This window comes from Bos indicus, chromosome 11 (assembly GCF_029378745.1).
Source record: "Bos indicus isolate NIAB-ARS_2022 breed Sahiwal x Tharparkar chromosome 11, NIAB-ARS_B.indTharparkar_mat_pri_1.0, whole genome shotgun sequence".
Classification (NCBI taxonomy): Eukaryota; Metazoa; Chordata; class Mammalia; order Artiodactyla; family Bovidae; genus Bos; species Bos indicus.
Genome location: NC_091770.1, coordinates 19,894,772 through 19,917,775, shown reverse-complemented (window position 1 = coordinate 19,917,775; position 23,004 = coordinate 19,894,772). Strand labels below are relative to the sequence as shown.

At 40.3% G+C, this 23,004-nt stretch overlaps 1 long non-coding RNA gene across 1 annotated transcript in view; it reads right to left on the bottom strand.

Moving 5' to 3' along the window:
* LOC139185644 (uncharacterized) overlaps positions 1-23,004 on the bottom strand; it is a 99,618-nt gene that overhangs the window by 57,780 nt on the left and 18,834 nt on the right. The window lies entirely within an intron of this gene.

The window sequence follows — 23,004 nt, the reverse complement described above, 5'->3', positions numbered from 1 at the left end:
GCATTTCTACTGGACATAAATCTACAAACTAACCTTTGCCCCTACAGAGTTGTAAAATAGCCAAGTACATAGAAAATCAAACCCAACACTTTCAAAGAACATCTAGTAATTTCTTCTGTCTATTTCCAAGTTTTGGGTAATACTTTTGACAGTTTAAGTGATTTCATATTACAGCTCTTCTTGACTTATTTAGAATAGTGTTTTATCATATAGCAGTCCGATACATACAAAAAGGAATATGTTACTTAAGCAAATTAGAGAACACTATGCATTGAGACTTGAGGTCAAATTATTATCATTTATTTTTCAAATGGAAGTCATCAGAGCTTGTATTTTTCCATTCACAATTGCTTCCCATGCCATCAAGGGCACCGGCAGCGCAGTATTTCTTTTGAGCATTCCACTCCTTTCTCTGAAACTTTTTTCCAAGAAGTAACACACCAATTCTGCATTTTTTACTTTCTTTTCTAGAAAATTTAATTGTGTTAAGAACACAGCATTAGATCTTTTTGTGTGCCTTTCTTAGTCTTTCAGTTGTGTCTAACTCTGAGTTGTGACCTCATGGACTGTAACCTTCCAGGCTCCTCTGTCCATGGGATTTCCCAGGCAAGAATACTGGAGTGGGTTGCCCTTTCCTTCTCCAGCCCCCATATCCTGTGTCTCCTGTATTAGAAAGCAGATTCTTTACCACTGAGCCACCTGCGAAGCCCTGATCTATCTTCTTTACAGATTTTTAAGTATGCAGTACAGTATTGCAATCCATACCATTCTGCAATCTTTGATGCTGAAGCTGCTGCTGCTGCTGCTGCTGCTTGCTGCTAAGTCACTTCAGCTGTGTCCAACTCTGTGCGACCCCACAGATGGCACCTCTCAGAGAGCCCCACCAGGCTCCTCTGTCCCTGGGATTCTCCAGGAAAGAATACTGGAGTGGGTTGCCATTTCCTTCTCCAATGCATACATGCACGCAAAGGTGCTTCAGCCGTGTCCAGCTTTGTGTGATCCCATGGACAGCAGCCCACCAGGCTCCTCTGTCCCTGGGATTCTCTAGGCAAGAATACTGGTGTGGGTTGCCATTTCCTTCTCCACATGCTGAAGCAGTCTTGTCTTTTCCAGGTGTCAATATAAGACTATACGGTAAAACCAATACTCATATTCCTTCCATAACTATTCATATGTGAAAATGATATTGACCAACAAAAGATTAATATCCAAAATATATTAATAACTCATACCACCACTCAATATCAAGAAAAAAACAAACAACCCAATTAAAAAATGAACATAAGACCTGAGCAGACATTTTTCCAAAAAGGAAATGCAGATGGTCAACAGGAACATGAAAAGATGTTCATTATCACTAATCATCAGGGAAATGCAAATCAAAGATATGAGATATCACCTCATACCTGTCAGAATGTCTATCATCAAAAAGAACACAAATAAAGGTTCACGAGGACATGGAGAAAAGGGAACCTTGTACACTGTTACTAGTAATGGTTCAGCTGCTGTGGAAAACAGTATGGAGTTTTCTCAGAAAACTACAAATAGAACAACCATGTGCCCAAGCAATTCTGCTCCTGGTTATATATTTTAAAAGAAAGAAAGAAAAACACTAATTCAAAAAGGTACATGAAAGAAAAAGGTACATGAGCCCCAAAATTCATAGCAGCATCATTTAGAATTGCCAAGATATGGAAGTAACCTAAGTGTCCATCAACAAATGAATGGATAAAGAAGATGTGGCATGTATATACAATGAAACACTACTCAGCCATAAGAAAAGAATGAAATTTTACCATTTGCAGCAACTTGAATGGACTAGGAGGGTACTATGTTAAGTTAAATCAGACAGAGAAAGACAAATACTGTATGTTATCACTTCTTTGTAGAATGTAAAAAATAAAGCAAACTAGTGAATAAAACAAAAAAGAAGCAGACTCACAGATATAGAGGAAAAATTAGTGGTTACAGTGGGGAGAGGGAAGGGCAAAGGGTAAAATAAGGATAGGAGTTTGAGAAATACAAACTATTTGTATAAAATAATCTATAAAGATATATTGTACAAGGACTATAGCCAGTATTTTATAATAACTATACATGGAGTATAACCTTTAAAAGTTTTGAATCACTTTATTGTACAGCTATAACATATAGTATTTTATATCAACTATGTTTTAATTTTTTAAAGTTTTTAAGTTAAAAAATAAGCTAATAGATTTATAGGTCAAATTGGACCCTAAAATAAATATTATACGAGAGTTGGACCATAAAAAAGGCTGAGTGCCAAAGAATTGATGCTTTTGAGCTGTGGTGTCGGAGAAGACTCTTGAGAGTCCCTTGGACTGCAAAGAGATCAAACAAGTCAATCCTAAAGGAAATAAATCCTGAATATTCATTGGAAAGACTGATGCTGAAGCTGAAGCTCCAATACTTTGGCCAACTGATGCGAAGAGCCAACTCATTAGAAAAGACCCTGATGCTGGGAAAGATTGAAGGCAGGAGGAGAAGGGGATGACAGAGGATGAGATGGTTGGATGGCATCACCAACTCAATGGATGTGAGTTTGAGCAAGCTCCAGAGATGGTAAAGGACAGAGAGGTTTGACATGCTGCAGTCCACAGGGTCGCAAAGAATCGGACACAACTGAGCAACTGCACAACAAGAACAACAATGAAAAGGATGATCATTATTTTAAATGATTTTCTGATAAAGAAAAATTTCTATATCCCCAAACAAAGCCAAGAGACAAAAGGCTGAAATATTTGATGATTCGGAAATTTAGAAAGCAATGTGGCCATAATAACTTTGAAAATCCGATCCAACAGTTTCACTTCAAGCTATATGCCCTAGAGAAAAATTTGCACATGTACACAAAAAATATAGATAAATATGCTTACTGTACCTTTGCTTATAAAAATAACAATTGCAAACAACCTAAATATCTATTGATAGAGAATGATTAAACAAAATACAGTATATTATTATAATAGATTACCACATAGAAGTTAACATGATTAAATATTTTTCTATATTAACAGTGATCTCAAAAGCATAGTAAAAAGAAAAAGTATTTGAGTAAAAAGTAGTTTTCACAAACATATAGCATATAATATGTGTACATAAATTATACATAGTGCTTGCCAATTCATTGATGTGTTGTTTTAAAAAAAACATGAAAGATACACACCCATTTCATGACAGTAATTGCCTATGGAAGAGGCATATGACATGCTTGGAAGTGAACAAAGAGATTTCAACTTCATAATGTTTTATTTCTTTTCTTTTAAACATTGGGAGAAAATGTGAAAATATGCTACACTTGGCAATTTTGAGTAGCAGGTATTACATTAAACAGGAGCTTGGTATATTTGCATTTCTACGTTCTTTCAAAACTTATCAGAAAATATTAAGTGGAGAGAGTAACACTGGGGAGTGTGTGAGAAGAAGGAATTTCAGTTTTGACTCTGATATTTCTGTAATAGGATGTTGAATGGATATTACTGCTACTTTAGAATCCATAATTTAGGCCACAAACAGAGCACTGAGAGGTGCTAACTATCTTATTTTCTAAAGAGAACTTTCAGCTCAGAAGAGTAAGAGGACTCCTGTAGGATACACAAGAGAGGCAAAATCCACCCTCCCTCGATCTGCTCCTCAGCTCCACCCAGCAGATGACTAGAAAAACTTATGGAAGTGACAGAAGGCCTGGTAGAAATGCTATGGCTGTCCTCTCCCTTTTCCTTCAACTGTCTTCACCCAGGCACGTGGATGGTGGCTTCAAAAAGAGTCACCTTACAAACTGGGAGAATCTGTCCAAAGCAGCAACTAGCATTCGAGTCCAACCTTATCACTGACCTTGCAGACAGACACTGGACCAGTCTCAAGTCAGTGGTTCCCAAAAGCTCAGTCATACTTTCACGAAGCCTTCCGTACAGCAAAGTAGCACTTGTCCCAACTGTACTGTGTGGATGTCTGCAAATCACTAGAGTAAGTGACAGCCTTTTGTGAACAGACCACAGGAAGTCTGTGATGAAGAGGGTTAGTTAGCTGGCACCTCACTACTAGGTTATAATGAAACCAAGGCCAGTAAAAAGGGATTGGGCAAATATCCATGAGCATCTTTTTGCTATTGTTCAGTCACTCAGTCATGACTGATTCTTTGCGACCCCATGGACTGCAGCATGCCAGGCTTCCCTGTCCTTAACCAAGCTCCTGGAGCTTGCTCAAACTCATGTCCATTGAGTCAGTGATGTCATCCAACCATCTTGTCCTCTGTCGTCTCCTTCTCCTCCTGCCTTCAATCTTTCCCAGCATCAGGGTCTTTTCTAATGTCAGCTCCTTGCATCAGGTGGCCAAAGTATTGGAGCTTTTCAGCTTCAGCATTGGTCCTTCCAATGAATATTCAGGATTGATTTCCTTTAGGATTGACTGGTTAGATCTCCCTGCATTCCAAGGGACTGTCAAGAGTCTTCTCCAACACCACAGTTCAAAAACATCATTCTTCAGCACTCAGCTTTCTTCACAGTCCAACTCTCACATCCATACATGACCAGTGGAAAAACCATAGCCTTGACTAGATGGACCTTTGTTGGCAAAATAATGTCTCTGCTTTTGAATATGCTATCTAGGTTGGTCATAACTTTCCTTCCAAGGAGTAAGCGTCTTTTAATTTCATGGCTGCAGTCACCATCTGCAGTGATTTTGGAGCCCAAGAAAACAAAATCTGTCACTGTTTCCACTGTTTCCCCATCTATTTCCCATGAAGTGATGGGCTTAGCAGGCACAAATTAATCACAGGATCTACTCTGTAACTCAGGGAGGTCACAGAATCCTTTAGGTCCCTGTCTCCATGTGTCACATCCCCCAGGCATGGCACAGACCTTAGGCAGGATTCTATTTCCTCTCATCAGTCTGATACAGCACAGTAAATGTAGTCAATAATGCTGTAGTAATTTTGTGTGGTATAAACTATAAAAATATCGAATCACTTATACATCTGAAGGTAATATAATATTTTAATAACTTTATTAATTTATTTTTATCATTTTTTTGTCTGTTCTGGGTCTTCATTGCTTTTACTATAGTTGCAGAGAACAGGGACCATTCTTCATTGCGGTGGGCAGGCTTTCTCATTGCAGTGGCCTCTCTTGTTGCCAAGCACAGGCTTTAGAGTGCACAGACTTCAGTACTTGTGACGTTTGGGCTCAATAGTTGCAGTTCCCCAGGCTCTAGATCACAGGCTCAATAGTTGTGGCACACAGGCTTAGTTGCTCCAAGGTGTGTGGGACCTTCCCAGGCCAGGGATCAAACCTGTGTCTCCAGCATTGGCAGGTGGATTCTTTACCACTGAGCCAACAGGGAAGCCTGTGATATAATATTGTAAGTCAACTATACTTCAATTAAAAAAAAAAAAATCATGCCATCAGAAATCCTCCTAACCAAGTGGTTCTCAGCTGGAGTGATTTTGCCCCCTAGGGGATGGTGGCAGTGTCTGGAGACAGCTTTCCTTGTCACAAGGAGGGAAGTGCACTAGCACCGAGTATGCAGAGGCCAGGGATGCTGTGAACTATCCTACAATGCACAGGACAGCCCGTGAGACAAGGAGTTATCCAGCCCAAAGTATCAGTAGCACTGAGGTTGAAGAGTCATGTCCCAAGCCAATGGCTGGACACAGAAACAATTAGGGACAAATGGGCACCATCTGGCCTCATCTCAAAGGGGACAAGGTATGAACCTCGCCAGATTCTGAAACTCTATTCATGCAAGAGTGGAGACAGTGCCTTTATTTTAGCCAACCTACAAAAATTGAATATTTGTAATTTCACCAATGAACTCCCTTTTCCAGCATTTATCATGCTAAATAACAAGTCACTAGTTTCACCAATTAAAAAAAAATTTTGATGTCCAGTATGCTAATTAGCTTTGATTAAGCTATAGATAGCAAATCACATGGGACAGACTTAGGAATAGCAAATATTTCAATTTAGCCAGGATGTCAGGCCCTAGTGGGAGGTCTCAGTATATAAGGCTGGCAGAGTGGGCTGGAGCAAGAAAAAAGACCTTTAAGTGTCCTCTGGGTCACTTTTATACACATTATCCATCAATGTAATGGGTGTACAATAAACATTAAGCATGAAGCACTGCTAACTCTCCTTTTGCTGCTCATCTGGATGGATTAGAAATGCCAGTAGAGGGACTTCCTTGGCAGTCCAGTGGTTAAGATTTCATGCTTCCACTGCAGGGGGCACAGGTTTGATCCCTGATCAGGGAACTAAGATACCATAAGCCATGCATCACAGCAAAAAAGGAAAAAAAGAAGAAATGTCAGTAGAGAACAGGCACACTTTGCCTCATGTTGTCATCCTGACTGGAAACTGGAAATACTTTACCTACTTTTATAGAGATGAGTGATTCATTTCCTAAGATATTTTGCTCTTCACTTAGCCAAATCCTGCCCAGACAGTTTCAGGGAGCTGTACATTTTGTAAATCACTAAAACGTCTATACATTCTCTTACAGAGCTTCTCTACTACTGCTCAAAAGTGGGAGGGAAAAACCTTGGAAACTGCAACAAACATTGAGTTTTACATATCCTCCAAAGGAAAAAGAGACAAAATACATATTTATGCATTTAGGTGTGGGAGTTGCAGCAGAAATGTATGTGTGAAATATAATACATTTGAGCTTTTTTTTTTCTAAGCTAATTTTAAAGAGGGACCAAAGCTAGTTATGAACTAAGGTTATTAAATCAGAGTAGGAAAATCAAGATAGAAGTCATGGAAGTTTGGGATGGAGAAATTTACCTAAGTATCTAGTTGTCAAAGTTGGAAAAGAAATATGTTTCACATAAAAGTTGAAAAAATTGATTTATATTTAGTAATCATAAAAATTATCAGAACTTTCTAGCACATAAATCTGCTAGTCACTTTATAGATAAGGGTTATAAATCATATTTAATAACCTCGTGGATGAGATTTAAATCGTTTTGTCATCATTCAAATACGCATCAGTGGGGAAAAACACAAACCTTGTATTAAACTACTATGATTCTCTGTAAGAATGAGAATGGTATCAGTTCCTTGCTTTTTAAAAATGTATCAAAACCCACAAATTAAATTACAAAACAGAAACAGACTCACAGACTTCGAGAATAAGCTTATGGTTGCCAGAAGGAAGGATTGGGGAAAGGGATAGTTAGAGGGTTTGGGATGGACATGCACACACTGCTATATTTTAAATGCATAACCAACAAGGACCTACTGTATAGCACATGTAACTCTACTCAATGTCATGTGGCAGCCTAAATGGGAGGGTAGTTTGGGGAAGAATGGATACATGTATATATATTGCTGAGTCCCTTCTCTATTCATCTGAAACTATCATAGCATTGTTAATTGGCTGTACCTCAATAGGAGAAGGCAATGGCACCCCACTCCAGTACTCTTGCCTGGAAAATCCCATGGGTGGAGGAGCCTAGTAGGCTGCAGTCCATGGGGTCGAGAAGAGTCGGACACGACTGAGCTACTTCACTTTCACTTTTCACTTTCATGCATTGGAGAAGGAAATGGCAACCCACTCCAGTGTTCTTGCCTGGAGAATCTCAGGGACAGGGGAGCCTGGTGGGCTTCCATCTATGGGGTCACACAGAGCCGGACACGACTGAAGCGACTTAGCAGCAGTAGCAGCAATAGAAAAGAAAACATTTTAAAAAATTAAAATAAATCCATTAATTAACTTGTTAAAAAATGTATCAAAACCAAGAACACATAGAGGTCATAAAAGCTTTTTCAAATGTCATCATTTCTAACAATATGGAAATTTTAATCAGCTCCAATCAAAATGATCAAGCAATTCAAACAGTTTACTAACAAATAATGCACCAAATACATAGTATGTGCTTTATAAATGGATAAGGCTACTCTATAGCATTCATTAATGAAGAAATAAGTTCTGATCATTCAATTATGATAATCCCAATAATCAAACAAAATGAATGGCATATACTAAAATGGGAGAGAGTTTCTCCAGAGAGCACAGATTTTTTTTTTTTTTTTTTACGAATATTTATTTAACATATAGGTAGTACTGACTCTCTGGACTCTTCACAAATGTTGATTCATTCAATCTTCATAATAATTCAGTGATATAAATCACTAATATGGCTCCCTTTCTACAGATGAAGAAACCAAATTTAAATAATCTGCCTCAGGTCATAGTAAAAGGCTGTCACAAACCTCCAAGAAGCACGAAGTAGTTGAGATTTATAGAAAATGTTAAAGCCAAATATGTTTAGAGTAAGAACACAATAGGTTTTGAATCTATTGGAGAATATGGTTTACAGATTGCATAGAAAAACAATTACTTCATTCCGTTGTGGCTTTATCTTTTCCATCTGAAAAGGATAGAACTAACATCAATCATCAGCAGGGGAATCAAAGACCTACATGTAAAGTAAGTTTGAAAGAAAGCACATAATGCTAAATGAAATGAGATCTCTACACACAGATTAACTATGTTCAGCAGACTAAAACAGCATGCAGGTATTATTATGATAAACTTCGAGCAACCATGAAGAGCAAGACCCGAAGAATAAAACTGGACATAAGATTTTCCAATTTTCTCAAGAATAAGGCAAATGTTCTATTGCATGTATCCCTGGTTAAATATTAGGACAGATTAGTAAACAGAAGTTTATGAGCACTTGGAAAGGACTCAGTGATTGCCAGAATTCAGCATGAGTTTTGTAAAGAGAAGATGTGCCAAGCTAACCTCATCTTTGTTAGGACCGGGGAAACAGGTAGCAGGTTCTATGCATCCACGGTTGCTATCTAGGTCTCGTTGACAGAGAAAGGAATGGCTCAACAAAGAAAAGTGATGAGTTCAAGGGCAAGTCTTGAGTGAACAGCAAGGAGACTGACCTACCTGCCTTCCTGACTGGAAGACCAAGATTTCTAAACTGGGTCAGATTGCTGGATAATTTCCTCCCGCACATGCAGGCTTCCAAACAGACAAACCTGACATTGTAGCCAAGGAAAGAAAAAAATCAAGATCATGTGGGTGAGGAGGGGGACAAAACATAAAAGACGGTATAATCATCACAAGGAAGGCTATAGGCTCCAAAGAAACACAGTCCTAGAATTTGTGGACCAACCGAGAGAGTGATATTCTGTAAAACGAAAGCTAGTTGAATCCACTTAATAAGTGACAGCTGTCATCTGCAAAAGAACTTCATCCAAATCTGTTTGCAAATGTGTTTCTCAGAAAATCTAAAGAGATTCCCAAACCTGATTAAGAGGCCAAAATGTCTCAAACATAATCAAGATCACCTGCTGATATCACTAATGGAAAGGAAGAGGCAATCAAATTGAATTTATTGTCATCTGACTGAGGAAATTATGAATTAACAGAAGGGTGGTAAGCCACCTGGCATCAAGAGAAAACAGAGCCAAAAAACAAGAATTTGGCTGGGTTTATCCAACATGGCCCAAAATACAGAGATGGCACTGATGGCAATTTTTGTTAATATTTTGATGACCCTCCTCTAGTCTTTTTGTAAAGCATATTGCAAGGAATTACACACTTTTATCTTTTTATGCCTAGCATAATAATATTTTGTCATACTATTATACTGCTCATAAACACAATCTTAATGGCATCACAATATCCTTTAATATGGAGATAATTTACTTAACTTATAACTTACTTTCCTCATTTCTTGGTTTAAATTTTTTTCATGATTTTCAATATTCTGTAAAAATGAAAAATCTTTGTTAAGCTTTGAATTATTTTCTCAAGACAGGTTCTGGAAATAGAATGACAGGGCCAAAAAATTATTAACATTTTAAAGCTTTTGGCACATATTCCTAAATTGCTTTCCTCTGCTTTGTCATCAATATCAGTCTTCAAAACAATTAAATATTTGATAATTTAGAAGGTAAAATTATATCTCATTTTAATTCACATTTCTTAATGAAGCTGAATATTTTTCCATATGTTTATTTGCCATTTGATTTTCCTCTTTTGTGAATTGTGCGTTCATGCCTTCTGTCCATTAATTCTAGCAATTTTTCTTATGATTTTGAATGAGCTCTATTTGGTTAAAAAAAAATTAAGCTTTTCTTTGTCAAATACATTGCCAATTATTTTTGACGAGTTTTTCCTTTTAATACTATTTCCTACTGTTTTACATTTCTAAATAATCAAGTTATTCTTCTTTCCCTCTAGTATCTGTTTCCCTGGTGGCTCAGAGGTTAAAACATCTGCCTCCAATGCGGGAGACCCAGGTTCGATCCCTGGGTCAGGAAGATCCCCTGGAGAAGGAAATGGTAACTCACTCCAGTATTCTTGCCTGGAGAATCCCATGGACGGAGAAGCCTGGTAGGCTACAATAAATGGGGTGGCAAAGAGTTGGACACGACTGAGCCACTTCACTTTCACTTTCTTTCTAGTATCTCGTCTATAACTGTGTAATTTAAAGGTCTTCTTGATGCTTAGATTTAAAATATTCTATTTGAATCTAGATTTTGTTATTCTTTTATTAATAATGGTTCGGACACGACTGAGCGACTTCACTTTCACTTTCTAGTATCTCTTCTGTAACTTTGAAATTTAAAAGCCTTCTTGATGCTTAGATTTAAAATATTCTATTTGAATCTAGATTTTGTTATTCTTTTATTAATAATGCTTAACTAATCAACATAGGATTATTAGTTTGAAATATGATATGAAATATGGACCAAATATGGACCAATAATTGGGAGAGAACGCAAAACCTGGGGCTTCTGGCTGAAGAGCAAAGGTTCTTACCCTACATGGGGCATCCCATCTATTAAGACCTGAACCTGATGACCTGCCCCCAAAGCATCTGGCTTTGAAGACCAAGGGGGTCCACACCCATAGGACCCCGAGGCCAGGCAAACTGAGAAACAACTCTGAACTGGGCTGGCACACTGACTCACCCACTCCTAGGCTTCTGGGCCGGACTCAGACACAGTCCCTTGAACAGCGTCCAGAGTTTCTGTGAAAGAAACTCATTTGCTAATTTTAAAGCAATGGACTGAAGAGAGCTTCTGGGTTGCTCTCTAGAACCAGACATTGGTGGATACCATCTTCCTGCTCACCTGGCGATGGTCCAGTCTGCAGGCGCCATCTTTTTTTCTTTTCTCAGAATGCGCTACCTTTGTGCTCCCCTCTGCCACACACAGCATATCTGAATCTCCCAGAAGGGAGCTTCTACACGCATGTGGGTGGCCTGGTTTGTCCACCTCCTGAGGCTGTCTTTGTGGCTGCTGCTCAGGAGACATTCCTGGAACTTGGGGCTCTAGTGGTCCACAGGCCTGCGCTCCTGGCTCCCATGGAACGGGAACACAGGAAACGTTCTGGGCAGCCTCCCTCACCCGCAGGTCACAGCACAGAGCAACTGAAACACATCCCCATGTTTCAGAAAAAGAGGACTATTTGCTTATCCTGGAGCTTCTGTCTGAGAGGCCACCTGAGGTCTGGCACCTGTACTGAGGCTTCGGACAGATGTGCCCTCAGGGGCGCCACCATCTTTGTGCCCCTCCACGCTTCCCTCCCCGCTCCCCTCCCCCACAACCCGCGATATCTCCCACAGGGCATTTTTCACACTCGTCTGAGGCCTAGTTTTTACCCCTGCTGCTCAGGAGACAGTTCTGGATGTCCTGGTTCGAAGGGCTTCTGCATGCTGTTGACTGAAAAAATATGCATTACCTAAAAGTTGAGAATTATGTTTTATTCGGCAGACTTTCTGAGGACTTAAGCCCCGGAGGCATCCTCTCAGGTAGCTCTGAAGGACTCTGTCTAGGAGGTAAAGGAGGAGCCGGGATATAGAGGGATTTTTGCAACAAAAACCAGGTCAGGTTTTCGGAACATCAGAAGCCTACTTTAATTAATCAAGTTAATGATTTTAGTGTTTTTTCTCTGCATGGGAAGGTACAAGAGCCTGGACTTGTTGAAATCATTCCTTTGATATGCACTGCAACTCTTTATGGCCAATATCCTGTTCTGTATCATCCTGAGCCCCTCAGAGTGCACTGCTGGGGGCGACTGCTTGGTGGCAGGCTGCCTGTTGGTCTCCATCCTGAGACCCCTCAGGGCTCACCGCTGCGGTGGCTCAGGGCCTAGTGGCTGCAGCTTCCTTTGCTTGCCTGGCAGGTGGCATTGTGTGTCCACAGGGGGTCCCACAGCACTCTTTAAAAGCTGCTGCCGTCAGCCCAAATCTAGGTATGGACTGAGATCCTTCCCTCTGGGACACTGCCAGGTCTTGGCACAGCCTCAACGATCATGAGCCATTAAAACTAAAATTGACAGCTGAAACAGTCACAAAGGCTTGAGAGAAAACCTAGAGCGAGGGCAGGATTGAATGATAAGTTTCATCCACAGGAGGCCTCTCCTTTAAGACTGGGAGAGGTGGCTGTTTCATCTAAGGCACAGAGAGCCAAGAAGCAGGATGCACAGAAACCAGCACAGAGAGCCAAGCAAAATTATGAAACAGAGGAATATATTCCAAATGAAAGAGTAAAATAAAATCCTCAGGGGCAAAAGGTAATGAAACAGAGGAAAAATAAGTTCTAAACTAATCTACATTCTCAGATGAGAAGACAGAGGTTGAGTCAAACTAAAGCGAAGATCCATTCTCCTCCATAAGTGTTGACAGCTTTATTCAAAAGATCAAAGGTATGTTTTCAAGACTTTAAAAAATGGATCTAAATTTGTTTTTCCCATGTTCTTGTATTAATTAGGTATGTGCAACTAAAATTTACTGAGTAAATCCTCCCTACTGTTAAGTCGTATGGACCCTACTCAGGCCCTAGCCTGGCAGGGGCTCTGTGGGAGGTGGACAGTTCTTTTTTCATTCCAGTTCAGGCAGGCACATAAGGAAACCAAAGCTGAGATTGACACAGCAGAAGCTTTATTCAGTGGCCAAAGAATGGAGAAGTGGAACTAAGCTCACAGATCAACTTCTCGCCCACCTGGCGAGAGGGCTTTAATTTTAAAGAGCAAAGACAAAGGGAGGAGTGAGGTTAATGATGGGGAGTCATATGCATTTGTCTACCAGGAAAGGGGCAATGCTTCTTCAGGGGAGTGGGGTACAATCTATGTTGGGTTTTTTTATTTTATTTTATTTTTTAACTTTACAATATTGTATTGGTTTTGCCATATATCAAAATGAATCCGCCATAGGTATACACGTGTTCCCCATCCTGAACCCTCCTCCCTCCTCCCTCCCCATACCATCCCTCATTGAAACATGTATAATATCATATATGAAACGAGTTGCCAGTCCAGGGTTGATGTACGATACCAGATGCTGGTGCACTGGGACGATCTATGTTTTATTCTTTTCAATCTTTAACATCTGGTCACTGCAGCAGGTAGGTATGTCATTTAAATACTAATTTATTAGTAAAATCAACGTATAATGAGACTCAGGATGTTTTGGAGGTCAGATTCGTCACCATGTTGGGTCCCAGTTGATTCCATTTGAGTTTTTGTTTGTTGATAGCTTTGTTTCTTAACTCTGGAGCCCTAACATAAGGATTTATGTTAACTCTTGCTAAATGTGAGTGTTGAAGGGTTTTGAGCAAAGACCTAGAGCAGCTCTGGTAGATCTCAGGTGGCCTCAGCTGACTGCGGCTTGAAGCAGGATTTCGGCGCCCGGCCAGAGATTGAAGTTAGGCTGTAAAGTTAGAGCATTGAATCCTAGCTACTAGATCTTTAGGGACCAGTGGCCAGTGACAAAGCACCGGCCCATCAGCTGTGTAGAAATGAGTTTTCACAGAGTGATGGAAAGTAGTAAAACAAGTGTTTATCAGGAAGGAAAAGGATACGTGTAGATAGACACATGGCGCCCTCATGGTAGCCTCAATTACTTAGATGGGGGGCACTTATTCCAGGTTTCCCTTGGCCAGTCATTTTGCTTTGCCTGGTTCTGAGGCTGTATTTAGTTTATCTCCCATGTGTGTTTGTGCCTCTCTCAGCCAAATGGATTCCAGTGAAGAGGCTTATGGGTAGGTTGACATCACCTACTATGGCATAGCACCCACTCCCTTTTTGATCTTCAAGGAGCCTTTCTGCACATATATAGTCAGGAAGGTCTCCTTGACTTCAAAAATGAGGAATATATGATCTATTATCTCTCATCTGGGCAGGGTTCATCCTCTCCTCCCTCCTGCTATTTTGGCGGACAAACTCCAGCTGCTCAGCCTGGGGGCCATCTATCCTGCCTCATGGCAACACTACATTTCTTATTTATGATGCTTTTTAAAAAATATATTAAATTCTTTTATACAAGAAAGTTTATTTGGAGCAAGCTACTCTTTTCCATTAATCAATCAACCAATTTAATAGTGGCATTACAGTTTTAATTATTATAGCATTTTAATAAAATATAACTATAGCTGTAATCTATCCATTTTCAAAAATTTTGCCGATTTTCTTCAGTTTATTTCTTTAGCTAACCTTTGAAATAACTTCAGGTTCAAGAAAATCCTAATGAATTTTTTTTATTATAATTTTGCATCTTGTATATAAGACTCTTTTTTTCTTTTTAAAATTTATTTTTGGTTGTGCTAGTTCTTTTCTGCTGCACTCAGGCTATCTCCACTTGCAGTGAGCAAGGCTGCTCTCCTGTTGACATGCTCGGGTTTCTCACTGTGATGGATTTTCTTGTTGTGGAACATGGGCTTAGTTGCTCTGAGGCATGTGGGATCTTCAAGGACCAGAGATTGAACCCATTGGCAGGCAGAGTCCTAACTACTGGATCACCAGGGAAGTCCTCAATTAAATTTTAATTGTTATCTGTTTCATAAGAGGCATCATTGAAACACCAATATTCCAGAACTGATAAATAGAAGAATAGCAGTAATACTCAATGTTCTTCCTGAAACTATCAAATAACATGGTTTTGAGTTTTTGCTGGATAAAAACTTTTGATTATGAATTAATTTTGTAATTCATAATTCTTTATGTTGGTAAAATGGTACCCTAAAAAGTAGACATAAGTTTTCCTTCTAAAAACATATCCTGCCTATTAAAATAAACACATTAACATTCTAGCATCAAAATAAGTGGTTTTTTACATGGTAACAAAGAACTGCAAATATTGTGTTTTTCAACTGAAAAGCTGAGAATCAGAACTTAGATCAATGTTGATCCCACCAATATTCTGAGTCCTCATCAGTACTGACTAACATGATTACCTATACTGTGTCAGGCTCCCCAAGTGGCTCAGTGGTAAAGAATCTGCCTGCCAAGAAGGAGATGTGGATTTGATCCCCGGGGGAAGAAGATCCCCTGAAGAAGGAAATGGCAACCCACTCCAGTATTCTTTCTGGGAAATCCCGTGGATAGAGAAGCCTGGTGGGCTACAGACCATAGAGTCATAAAAGAGTTGGACATCAACTAAACAACAAATAATACCGTGTCAGTCTCTTGAGTAAATGAACCAGAAGATTAAAAGGAATATTAAATGTCAATTCATGGTTTGCTATTGCTGAAGCCCCTTGACAACATCCCTACCAAGTATTATTCAAAGTATGCTTGAAGTGAAGTGGAGTGAAAGTCATTCAGTCTTTGCAACCCCATGGACTGTATAGAATTCTCCAGGCTGGAATACTGGAGTGGGTAGCTTTGCCCTTCTCCAGGGTATCTTCCCAACCCAGGGATCAAACCCACCTTTCCCGCATTGGAGGTGAATTCTTTACCAGCTGAGCCACAGGGAAGCCCAAGAATACTGGAGTGGGTGGCCTATCCCTTCTCCAGGGAATCTTCCCGACCCAGGAATCGAACCCGGGTCTCCTGCATTGCAGGTGGATTCTTCACCATCTGAGCTATCAGGGAAGCCCAAAAGGCTTAAATGTTTTCAATAATAAGGAGCTCACTACCTCCTGAGGTAGTCAATTTCACCTTTAGAAAGTTCTGCTTTTCAGGAGTTATTACATAGAATGACATTAATCTTCCTATAACTTTCTCGGTGCAGAAGTCCTAATCTCTATGCTACATGGAAATTCATCATATATGTGAAGATAGTTATCATATAATCCTTGAATCTTTTCTTCTCCAAGCTAAGCATATGCAGTAGTCTCCCAAATGTCTCATCAATAAAGATCCCTTTAATCTCCTTACCTTGGGAGTACCTTACATTGGGTCATGGTACCCATGACCAATGTACCTTGGGCAGTCCCAAATAGTTTCTCTAATTTGAATAGGGCAGGAGAACAGAGGATGAGAGGTCTTGATTTTCAATATTGCCCTTAAAACCAGAACCAGAACTGACCACAAGAACCCAGTTAATTTGAAGAGGCCCTTCTACTTAACTCAAAGAAAATATTCACTAAAATAAAAGCACCAAAAATATTAAGTTGGACATTTTGTTGTGGCTGTGAAGTTGGTGACTAGAACTCAGATCAAGAAACAAGAAGCTTCAAGTGTCCCCAGTTCTGGAGGTACCAAAAATAAGTGTCTGACACCAAGCCTGCTTCAGTCTTTGGGGAATACAACCAAATGGGCTGGGGAAGAGTTAAAAGCTCAAGCAAGAGCTGGATCTCCCTCATTAAGCAATTGTGACTGTGCCTGCCACAATCCTCTCTGAGGAACCCCCACAGGGTACCCACCAAAAACCAGCTTGTGGAACACCTTGCACTTGTACCTGGCAAAACCAACAGACAGAAGGTCCTATAACCAATGGAGAGGCATACTCACTAGGCAGGGAAAAACACATTTCCCCTTTTTTCTATTCTTCTCCCTTCATCTGATAGCTGAGCTGTTGTAGCCTAGAAGAGGGACATAAAAGTCTCCCTCTGTCCCAAACACAGACCACACTTTCTGTCACCCTGCCATCTCGTGCAGTAGTGGGAGGAGGCATGAATAAGCAGACCATGACCCATTCCCACACCAGCCTTTGAAACCATAGGTGAAGCCTGCACTGGGAAATGTAGGAAGGGGAAATTTAGACAGAATTGAGGTTGAAGCTTTTAATTACAAAAGATGACTGGAAAATTATAGAATCTGCCTAGGATATCATCAAGTGATATGGAAAGAGATTCAATAGTGTAGATGAGGTCAATGATTGAACAAAACAAAACTACTCTGTTTTTATACCCTACTGGGAGAGCATTTCTCAATAAGTCCATTGTAACGCAATATTTTCTTGTTTTGCTCTGGTATTTTGAAGTCAATATAGGAAAATACTAAGGCCAATTAGGACTATTTCCAAACAGTTTCAAGGTAGTCATTTCCCCCTGTACAATCCTTGAAATTAACTAGATTTCTGTTGTGTTCCAAGATATCATTAAACAAGGCTCCAAACACCTACGGTTTGAAATGGCATCTGTAAAGTTCCTGGAGCCAATTATGCATAGTCGCTTTGCTGCCAAAAAAAAAAAAACCCTCCCTTTAATTAACAACAAGCAGAGTAGAGCAAATTCTTTTTATATATCAAAGCAACTCTAGGTTCTCCTAATAGCCATTGTTAATATAAAAAGTTCTGATTGTTCAACTAATCTGCATACTAAATATTCCATGGTCCACCAGTATTAACTTCTTTGCACGATGCCATTCTACATCTTCAGGACTCTGTCCCAATTGTGTGCCCTCTTCCTAAAAAGCCTTTGTGAGGAGCTCCCCTAGTCTTATAAGACTACTTCAAGTGGGCTCTCTCTGGTATCTTTGCCTTAATCTCTGAGCCAGTTAATTGTTTCCACAGGTCCTTTCCAGTAATTCTTTACTAGCATGTAACCTGCCATTGTGTATTTCTCTCTCTGTGAATCTCATAAGAACAGAAGCTATACTTTATCTCTTCTTTGTAACTCTTACCATCTAGCACAATCAAAGCACAATAATTAGTACTCAATAATTTTTTTCTGTAAATAGATGAAGACATCTTCCTGTCACAGGAAGGGGGACACTTTCCAGGGCCCAAGAGTAGATTTTTGTCTAAAACTTGGAAATGAATTGTCTGGGGAGATACCCGTGCTGACAAAGCAAAAGCTTTTATTGGGAAGGGGTACCCAGATGGAGAGCAGCAGGGTAAGGGAACCCAGGAGAACTTCTCTGCCACGTGGCTCACAGTCTCAAGTTTTATGGTGATGAGGTTAATTTCCGAGTTGTCCTTGGCCAACCATCCTGACTCAGGGTCCTTTCTGGTAATGCACACATAACTCAGCTAATAAGGAGTCCAGTGAGAAGGATTCTGAGAGGTTGGTGGGACATAAGGACCGGCGTCTCCTCTCTCCTTTGGATCTTTCTCAAATTCTTCTGGTTGGTGGTAGTTTGTTCGTTCCACATTCCTTACAAGGACCACCTGTTCTAAGATAACTCATGCAAGTGGCTACTATCTTGTCGTGTAGTTTCAATCAGTGTTTCCCCAACACTCCTATTTATGGATAAAAACATCTAACAAATATGGGCAGGAAGAACAATAGAATGAATGAGTAATTATGCTATGTGACTCTGTAAATTGCTAGATCTGATCAACTATATGGTGAGTAATTTTTGGTTACAAAGTCCAGAAACTCAAACTAGCTTAAGCTTAAAAAAGTAATTATCAACTAGTTAATTAATAAAAAAGGAGGAATTATTGACTCATATACCTGGGAAGGACAGGGGTGAATCTAGCTTCAGGAACATCAGAATTCACACAAGCAATGATGTCAGGTCTTTCCATCTGCCTCTCATCTTGTTTTTCTCTGCTTGGCTTCATTCTCTGCTCTGAAAACAGGTTTCAAGAGCCATAAGAACCTGCTGATTGGAAATTCCGTCTTTACAGGTTTATGATCCAAGAAAAGGAGAATCTTTTTCTCTCTCCTCGTGTCCTTTGTAAAATCCCAGGGCAGGTCTCTGCTTGGCCTGTTTAAATCACAGGCCTACCCCTGGATCACTGGGATGGAAAGTGGTCATAGCAAACAGGAAGTTAGAGTCAGACCTGGGTCCAAAACGAGAAGACTCACAAAGGTATGATTATTGTCTCTGAAGAGCAAGGGATTTGAGCTCCACATCAGGCACACATACTGCATAGGTGTGTGCATAGATACTGCGTAGGAGAGACAAGCCCCCAAAATACCTGGTTTTGAAAACTTCAGGGAATATGCCCAGGAAAATCACACAACTGAAAGGAATGGAAAACTTGCCCTTAAACGACCCCCACATAAACTAACTGATCTGAAAACCAGCTCGAACACACCCGACTGAAAAACACATGAACCACAGGTGAAGGTGGCCCCCTTACTAATCTTGAAGCATTTGACAGACAGATAGGATTCTCCACAGACTGGGATGCCCCCAGTCACTAAGGGAAGCCATTTTTGCAATCTCAGGCTACCTTGCTAATACAGCGCTGCCATCCTGGAAATCTCCATCTAGCCTGTTAGCACCAGTAGGCACACACCACCAATAGCCTTGCCCACCCCTGCACCTCAGCTGGGCCTCAGAGCTGGTAGAGCAATAATCCCACCCACCGTGCCCAGCAGCTGCCAGGGCTGGGCCCTACAGCCATTCCAGGGGCCAGCCCTGCCTACCAGCATACCACACAGCAGCCACGGCCCTGCCAAAACAGGAGGGTGCACAGAGGGGACTTCAGCACTTCATTTAGTTCTTTTTCAGAGGTTCTTTGGATCAAAAAAAAAAAAAAAAACCCAACTGAGAAAGAACTAGGCAAAATGGTGATAAGCAATCTACCTGATGAAGATTTCAAAGTAGTGGTCATAAAAATGCTTGCTGAACTGAGGAGAAAAGTAGACAAACACAGTGAGAACTTCAGGAGAGAGAAAATTTAAGAAAATACCAAACAAAAGTTACAACTGAACTGAAAAATACACCAGAGCAGATTGGATGAGGTAGAAGAATCAATCAATGAGCTGGAAGAGAAGACAATGGAACTCATCCAGACAGAGCAGCAAATGAAAAAAGAATTTTAGAAAGTGGAGATATTTTAAGGACAGTAGGGACAACATGAAGCAGAGTAGCGTTCACATTATAAATTCACGCTGTAAGTGTCTCAGAAAGGGAGAAGGGCCAGCAAAGTTGTTTGAAAAATAGTGACTGAAAACTTCTCTAATCTGGGGAAGGAAACAGACATCCAGTTCCAGGAAGCCCAGAGAGTTCCAAACAAGAGGAAACCAAAGAGACACACGCGAAGACACATTCTAATAAAAATGGGACAGGTGAAGGAACAGCAGCTAAGAAGCTAAAGCAAATCCTTATTTCCTGAACTACAGACACTGTGTGAAATGATAAATATATTTATTGCTTTTTAAAGTCACTAAGTTTAGGGATAATTTGTGTTCATAGATAACTAATAACTAATACAACTGCTCAGATGTTCTGGTGATGCTCAATCACTGAAAATTTTTACTCTTCCTCTCAGCGTCAGTACTTGTCTCTTCACATACCTGTAACAGACAGTTCACAGGTCAGCACAGACTTAGAGATCATACTTTGAGGAGCAAGCCCTTGACATCTGATCACTGCCTCAAACACAGATGTTTATTGCTTCCTGGGGACATCTTTCACTCAGATCCCCCAAACAAATGGATTAATTGTCAGCTTCTTCTAAATGATTGTGTTCGATTTGGGCACCAGTCTCTGATCTAGGCAGTTATGACCCAGATGACAAAGTCATGTGACAGAAAGTGTGACAAATCTGTGTTGAAATAGCTTCCTCAGAGGAGGATGGACCACATGGCAAACACAAATTTCCATGCACTCTCTGGCATTTTCTTCAAATGCCACTTCCATGAAGTCTCCAAAATCAGTCTAGCCTAATTCCATAAACATGCATACAGGTATATTCAGCTGTTCTGCCAGGTGAGGCAAACACAAAGGTTGAACCCCAAGAAAATTTCAAATCAGCCACAGTCATCCTCTGCAGATTTCTCCACTGGCATGTTTCACTAAATGCAAACAAGTATCAGAAAGTTAAAGCTGCTGTGACACCATGTTAATACAACATGGTGACTGTAATATCGCCCATGAAGAAAAACAAAAACACATAGATTCATGGGTGATTTTGGAAAATACAAAGCACTCCGTTGAAATGAACAGCTGAAGCACTTCAACTTTGGTCATGTTGCATATTTACATGCCCATAAACTTTAAGAAATAATAGTGGTTGCACGTGTCCTGGTGCAGGTTGAGCTCATCAGATTCTTGTAGGTCACCACTCTGGCGTTACGGGCTTTAAACATGCTGTCATGTTGCGGTGCCGCATCTGTAAGACACTGAATACAAATTGCAGCTGCATTTATACTTCAAGATAGTGGTTTCCAGCTGCACATCATGTGTTCTGTCTTGCTTAAAATAGCTCTAAATTGCATGCCAGCTACTGTAGGCTCCAGATTCTATTAATTAGGGATGGAAAACTAAAGCAGCAGCTTGTCCTCTGTAAGCATGCGGCTAGGTTACTTCCAAAAAGCTGCCTCAGGTCTCTGCAATCCCATCAGAAGCTGTCAGGTAATGGGGTGGTTTTCCCGGGACAGTGGTTCCCAAGGTGTGGTTCAAGGATGCCGTGCTCAGGAATCCCCTGGGGAGCTTATAAGAAAATGCAGTTTTTCTCCACCTCACCCTGGATGCACTGAATCTGAATCTCTGGGAATGGGCCCAGAAATCTGCATTTCAAGTGTATTCTTCAGCATGGTAAGAACCACTGTAGTCCAGAGCCTACTCTAAAAATTGATCACTTCCCCTGAAACCCAGTAGGATTTTACTCAATCAGAAACCTCGGTCTGCCTTTCCAAATTTTCTCCCAACAATACTCTTTTATTCAAGGTCGAGTTGGCTCTCACCTGCTTTGTTGTTCTCCCTGCCAATTATAGTAAACACAGGTAAAAGGATTTTACTGACTAGTGAAAGTCACCAAAATCTCACCATTTTATGAACATGGCCCTGTGGGAATCAAGACTGCATCCTGCTTCACTGTGAGAGAGAATGCATCGTTCCTTATGAGATAAAAGGCTCAGAGAACAGGTGTGATGGGCAAATTAGTGTTACCATGGCACCATGCGCCTCTGTGGCTTTCCCTCGTTACAGAATTGGTTGTAAACATCATTTTTGGCTGAGTTCCTCATTTGTATGACTCTTACGTATTGAACCAAGTGTGAATCTATGTGATCTCTCTTTGAGTAAATTTAATATATTGATACCTATCCTAACACTAGAATAAAATGATAACCCTGTCACACCAACAATTCATCAGGGGTTGGTAGGCCCTTGATAAATATGTGTGTAATGAATGACCAGATGAATCCCACTGCTCTGTTATCTCATTGCATATATTATAGGGTTGTTGAGAATCCATGCAAAAAACCCCACAGACTCTACCATAACCCATAACAGGTCCCTGTGACTTTGATGACTTAAAAAATTTCTCACCAGGTATGTAATATACAAAATTCCTCACAATGTATATAATATATCTTTCCTTTTGCAAAGTGTTTCCTTATTTTCCTCTCTATCACATCTCTTTTTCGTGTTCATATTTTGCTCATTTCCATGACCCTCTGTTTGAAATGCTTTAATCTCCCATGAGCTGGCAGCTGCTCTTCTCAGTTTATAGATGCCCTAATATGTGTCCTTTTCACCTCTAGATTATGACTTAAAGTAAATCCTTGTAAACAATTCTGCTGCATTAAAGCCTTCTTGATCTTGAAACCCTTTATCAATAATTGGTTCTTTTGTCTTGTGGCCTACTGGTCAACTTTTAGTTCCTACTCTTAAATGGCTCAAAGTGGAATGAATGCGGAGGTTAACCATTCTGGGAGCTGACGTACTGAGTGACCTAACTCATGTTTCAGCAAAACATTCTGTGACAGAAGAAAACTTAAGAGCACTCTGTGTTTCGTGGTAAGCTTGTCACTCATTCAATACTGGAGAGTGCCATTCTTCTCGAATACACAGTGACAGTCTCTCAAAGAAAGACAGCAAGTTTTCTCTGTGCGTTAATAAGGTAGTAACCCAGCTTTGCTCACACAGCTCCTGTTTGCACTTACT